We start from the raw sequence: 5729 nt of genomic DNA, 5'->3' as shown, positions 1-5729 counted from the left end.
GAATATACATAAATAGGGCCAAAAAAATAAATCCTAATTATCTTAAAGAAAATTTGGAAGGATGAAAGTCCCTATCATCTAGATTGCCTTGAACATCATTATGAATAAAATTATTTTTTGGCTCCCAAATGGGTGATTGCTAGAACCATGTTAGGAGGAGTTACCGGATATGTACTTGAGAGAAGCTTGTTAGACATCAGTATATATTTTAAATAGGGTTCATATCAGATTGAGAACTATAATGACAATTTTTGAATCGTGGGATGAGAGATTGACATCTGTCAGACATTTCAAAATATTTGGAAGCAAATGTTACATCAAAAGAGATGAAGATAATTTGGATAAGTTAAGGCCTTGATCTGATGAAGGCATTTTTCTTGGTTATTCTATGACAAGCAAAGAATACATATATTATAACAAAGAGATTGAAGAGAGTAGTAGAAAGTGCAAATATAAGTGTCGACGAAATAGTGCAATCACTTCTAGATGATAAGGTTGATTCAATCCATAGAAATGAGGAGGCATCTAGAAGTGAGTTAGAGGTAAGTAGTACTAAGGCTCTAGCAAGGTATGTACAACAAAACTATTCTAAAGTTCTAATGATAAGATAGAAGGAAAATGGTGTTTAGACTCAGAGGAGAACAAGTAAAAAAGTTTATTTTGCTCTACTATAAAAATCCCATTAAATTTAAGAATCTAGAAAAAGTGTAGAATAACACAAAAACAACATTCCAGTGGTTTCATCGTTTAAACTTGCTATTCCTTAATTCTTCCCACAAACCCGCTATTTATCAGCTCAAACCCACTCCTTCTTGAAAAACTAAAATAAAATAAAAACCCATAAGCATAAAAACATAGGAAATGATTTTAATATAGAAAAATCCACTATTTGCCAGAAATGAGTGTGTGAAATGTGAGTAAACAAAAGAGATCGAAAATGCAATTAACAATCTAAACTACATAATTAACAAGCAAACACTCATGATTAGGATGCTAAAAAAGGAAGCTCAATCAACATAAGAGAAAGAAGTTGCAAACTCATAAGCTCCTTTTGATTTTATTTGTCCTTGATTCAATGTGTGCTCACTTTGGTAAGGGTGCTCGAAATTGCTCCGTGATAAGTAAAAAGTGGATGCAAGATGTATGTTAGATGTGGATTCAAACTGGCATTATGACTTTGTTGTGAAAAATGAAGGTGGTTCATGATTTTGGCATATGACTTTGTAATTAAAGCTCTTCAAATTGAGCTTAGGGAAGCATCTTTTTTCATTCTAATCTAATCTAATAGAAAGGGAAATCCATACTATGTTAGCATTTGAATACGATCTTGGATGCCTTAGATGACCTTAAAATTGCAATATTAATCAATAGATGTACACTATATAAAACCATGAAATAAAAAGTAAGCTAGGAACTAGGTGGTGTTTATGTTACATCAAGATTCACCAATTTATGTGAGTAAAATAAGTGATTTCTTATATTTTATGATATAACATCCAATAATCTAAGCAATGCATATAATAGTTTTTTATAAACCAAATGAATTGAGAAAGAAAATATGGAGATGGATTAAAAAACTGCTTAGCCTTTTGGCAATGCTAATGTGTTGAAGTGATCTTTTTTTTCTTGACTTGTGAATGTATTCTGAACATGGAATTAGAAATAGAATGTATATTAGGTATTAAAAGATGGCAACAAAACTCTAGTCAAGATAACATATCATGAAAACTAGCCTTGGACCAAATCATGTTGTGTGGATTTAATTATGGTGTCATTTGATATTTTGTGTAAGTGGTTTATTTACCCTTACAATACTAAAGTGCCTTGAGTAATTAACCCTATATCACCTACAAAGGAAAATAACATTTTTGCAATTTTAACAATGTTAACTAATATAATACAAACAATTAAGTATAAATCAACCTAAATTAAATCACTAGCTAGATATGATTGACAAAGCAAGGACACTAATACTATTTTAGGAAAATAAATGTGAAGGATTGGACAAGGGTTAAATTTTGAATTTGACTTTTTGAATTTCAATGATCAATTTTGTAAGTCATGAGATTGATCTCAAACTATAAGATTGACCTATGATAAGTGAATGCTGATTTTAATGTTGATAATGTGTATTGAAACATAATGCTTAATAGAAATCAATATTTAATAATTAATATTTTACCACAATCAAATTTAAACACAACTCAAAAAATAAAATAAAAACATTATTTATTAAGATCAAATTAATATCTGGGATAATTCACATGACTGTGATCCCCCTCTTACCCGTATTACTCTTGCCTTTAACATATTGTCTGGACTTTCTATTGCTGTTTCTGGATTTGATTGTGTAAATGGTGTTTACATCAACATTTCAGATCATACTACATGATCCATCATCATAAAAAATTGAATGTACAGAAAATGAATGATAATTGAAATATAAACAATAAATGATAATCTTCCCAATAACACTTTTTTTTAAATTTTAATCACATTTAAAATAATTTTATTTTAAATGTGGTTAAAATGCCTTCAGAATGGAACACTTTTCTGTTCAAAATGCCTTCAGTGTTAAACTCCACAGCTAAAAGCACAGTCAAGTCTTCTTCGTACTGTGGGGCTACTCCTCACATGCTCTTTCATTTTCATATTGAAGTTAGACCATTCCCATCATGTCTGCAACCTGCATTTCCAAGTCATCACTGTACACATGGCAGTGCATTTATCACATCACTGTCTATTCTACTATCAAATTATTGTTCTACATTATGAAAATTACGTCAACAAGAGACCAACAATAAACAGTACTCCGTAGAAATTGAATCAAAAGTTTCGAAGAAGGCCAAATAATACGAAAAGTGAGACGAAAAGAGGACCCCTATCAAAAACAAAAGAAAAGAAATGTACTAATGCTTCTGCGTTTGATCAGTAGAAAGTACCTAGATACTTTTCTTCAAAGAAAGTAGTTTTTTTGTTTTCAAGAGCTAAAGCATAAAATTTAGGGTTACAAACTATAAGGTCAAGGTAATATAGAATAAGATTATGAATTTTAAGATTGGGTCACAAAAAAGTATTTAGATCTAAATTTTAGGATTAGGGTCATGAATTTATGTATTAATCCCACAAGTGTAAATTTTACACTATACAAATGATTATTTATGTTCTAATCAATATAAGCTCTTTTAATACAAATCTAATATAAAAATAATGAATATGATAAAATCGTACATTACAAAAAGAAATTCCTCAGCACACATTAGTCAAGATTTTCTATGGTTTTTGTCAATTTTCATATATTTTTATCTAAATTTATTCTTTATACACAGTTAAATTTAATTTTGGCTTAGGTATTTTCAAGGATGTGTTTTCCTATCCTTTAGTAATCTATAAAGATTTTTACCCAATTATGGGATTTGACTTTAGGTTTTGTTAAAGTAATATCAATCAAGATGTATCTTAATTGGAAAGTCTTCATATATATCATATTAGTCTTTTTTTAGTTACAGATGGTTTGGCTCCTGGATTCTTATCCATCATCAGTTTCTCTCCACTTTCATACACATTCATACATTCCACCTTATCCCTCCCATATTTACACATATTTCTATGTGTTGGCCTCTTCATTGGGTCATATTTCTATGCTTCTAATCCCTACCTTCAGATTTTGCATTTTCTATCTTGTGTGAATCCCATGATGTGTGAGTGTTCTCTCGTATATTCCAAGACTAGCCCCAATTAGAAATTTTTAATTTCAAATGGTCAACTTCAATCCTCTCCTAGTATCCATTAAAACCTAACTTCGTATATATTTGTACAACTATTTGTGTTGTATTGATATTATTTGTGATGTATTGTTATTTAAAGGCATTCATATTTGCATCTACTAGATCATCAAGAAAAAATTAAGCATCACCATAGAGCATTCACACTAAAAGAGGATTTCATTCATAGAAACATTTCACTTTAGAGAATTAAAAGGAAATAAAATTTACATTAAAATCATCTAGGATATTACATGGTTGATATTTTATTATCATAGATCCCTAGCCAAAGACCATAAAACTTGTAAAATAAGGTTGTTGAATGAGGGGAACTTGACCCCTGCATTAATTTTCTTAAGGTATTTATATTACTATTTTTTATTTTAAATAATATCACCAATCATTATATGTATCCTACATGCTACAATAACGTATGCAGACCAAAACAATGTTGGTGAAGACATATTCTGGACCTAAACAACCACTGCAAATAAGAAACACATCCAACAATTACGGCTCGATCACTAGCAACACGCTACATCAACATGAATGTCGCAAAACATGAAGAACATCACTGGATAAGGAAAATCTTCAATAACGCGCACAATGATCAATGTGGTCCACCAATACACATAGCACACAATCTAGAACACAATATTAAACATGTAATGTTAGACCTTTTATGGGGAACATACTATCATAAAGAAATATTTCTTCATAGATGATTTGTTTAGCTCACATCCCACCAATGTCATACTTAGGTAATAAATGAATTATTCTCTATTCCTTGATCATTGTGCTGAGATAAGAGAGCACATAATGCATATTGTATAATTGAGATGTAGAGAAACCTGTCCTATCTACTATTTATGTCACCATATCTATAGGATTGGATGGGTATTGTTTAATATGGGAGAATACTATTTGGCATGATTGATTTCACTGAAAAGGTGTGCAATTTTCAATGCCAAAATAATCTCTCTAATGTATTAAAGTTATTGATAGTTGGACACATCTTGGGAATGTTAATTAAGGAAGGAAATGGAAGGAGTGAAAGCTACATGTTTTTCCTTATCTAAAATGAATGGATTGGCTTTAATATTCATTATTTGATAAGAAATAAAAGGATCAAAAGATGGTATAGTGAAATCCTAAGCCAAATGAGATGCTTCTTGGAGAAGATCATTCAATTTAGTTAAGCAATCATTTGTTGCAGAGGCCAAAGGAGGGTGAGGTGGAAAATTATTTTACTAGTGTTTAAAGCCTTTTTGTATTCGTGTATTTTATATTAATGGAATGAATTGCGTGGAGCAAATGTTTGAGCCATCCAACTCTTTCCTACATTGAACAATAATGTGCCAAAAGTATGGTTGATTACCATCTAAATAACAAAACCAATCATCTTAGAAATAAAACTAAGATTGACTGCTTTTGAAGCACCAAGAATCAATAGGACCTATGTGATTTTCTCTAATCTATTTAAAATAGATTCTAAAAAAATTCTTGAAATACTTTGCTTAAATACAATTATCATAATCATAATCAAATTACAACTTCACTTCACAACTTATCTTATTCACATTTACACAATTATAAGAATTCACTTTCATATACCAATTATTAATATGTGAATATATATCCTCTAAATTAGAAATAAGCTTTGGACTATTCTTACACTTAGCTAATTAATCTACAAATTTTAATCACTTCAAAATATTACAAATATGTAAATTATTATTATAAATATATTGGGGTGAATGGTGATCTCCTTTGTGACCTGATTAAACCTCAAAAGTTAATTATAAATATTCTATCGAGCTTCGTATTGTTTGTTGGCTTAGATAAACATCAATCTCGTAGAATAAAAACAAAAAACAGTATCCACGAAAGATGTGTTCAATAATGGAGGACATTTTCAATTTAGGCTGGCAAACTGAGACATTCTTGTCTTATCATGCATCGCCA

Source organism: Cryptomeria japonica, chromosome 5, assembly GCF_030272615.1.
Source record: "Cryptomeria japonica chromosome 5, Sugi_1.0, whole genome shotgun sequence".
NCBI lineage: Eukaryota > Viridiplantae > Streptophyta > Pinopsida > Cupressales > Cupressaceae > Cryptomeria > Cryptomeria japonica.
Note: the sequence above shows the minus strand (reverse complement) of the source record.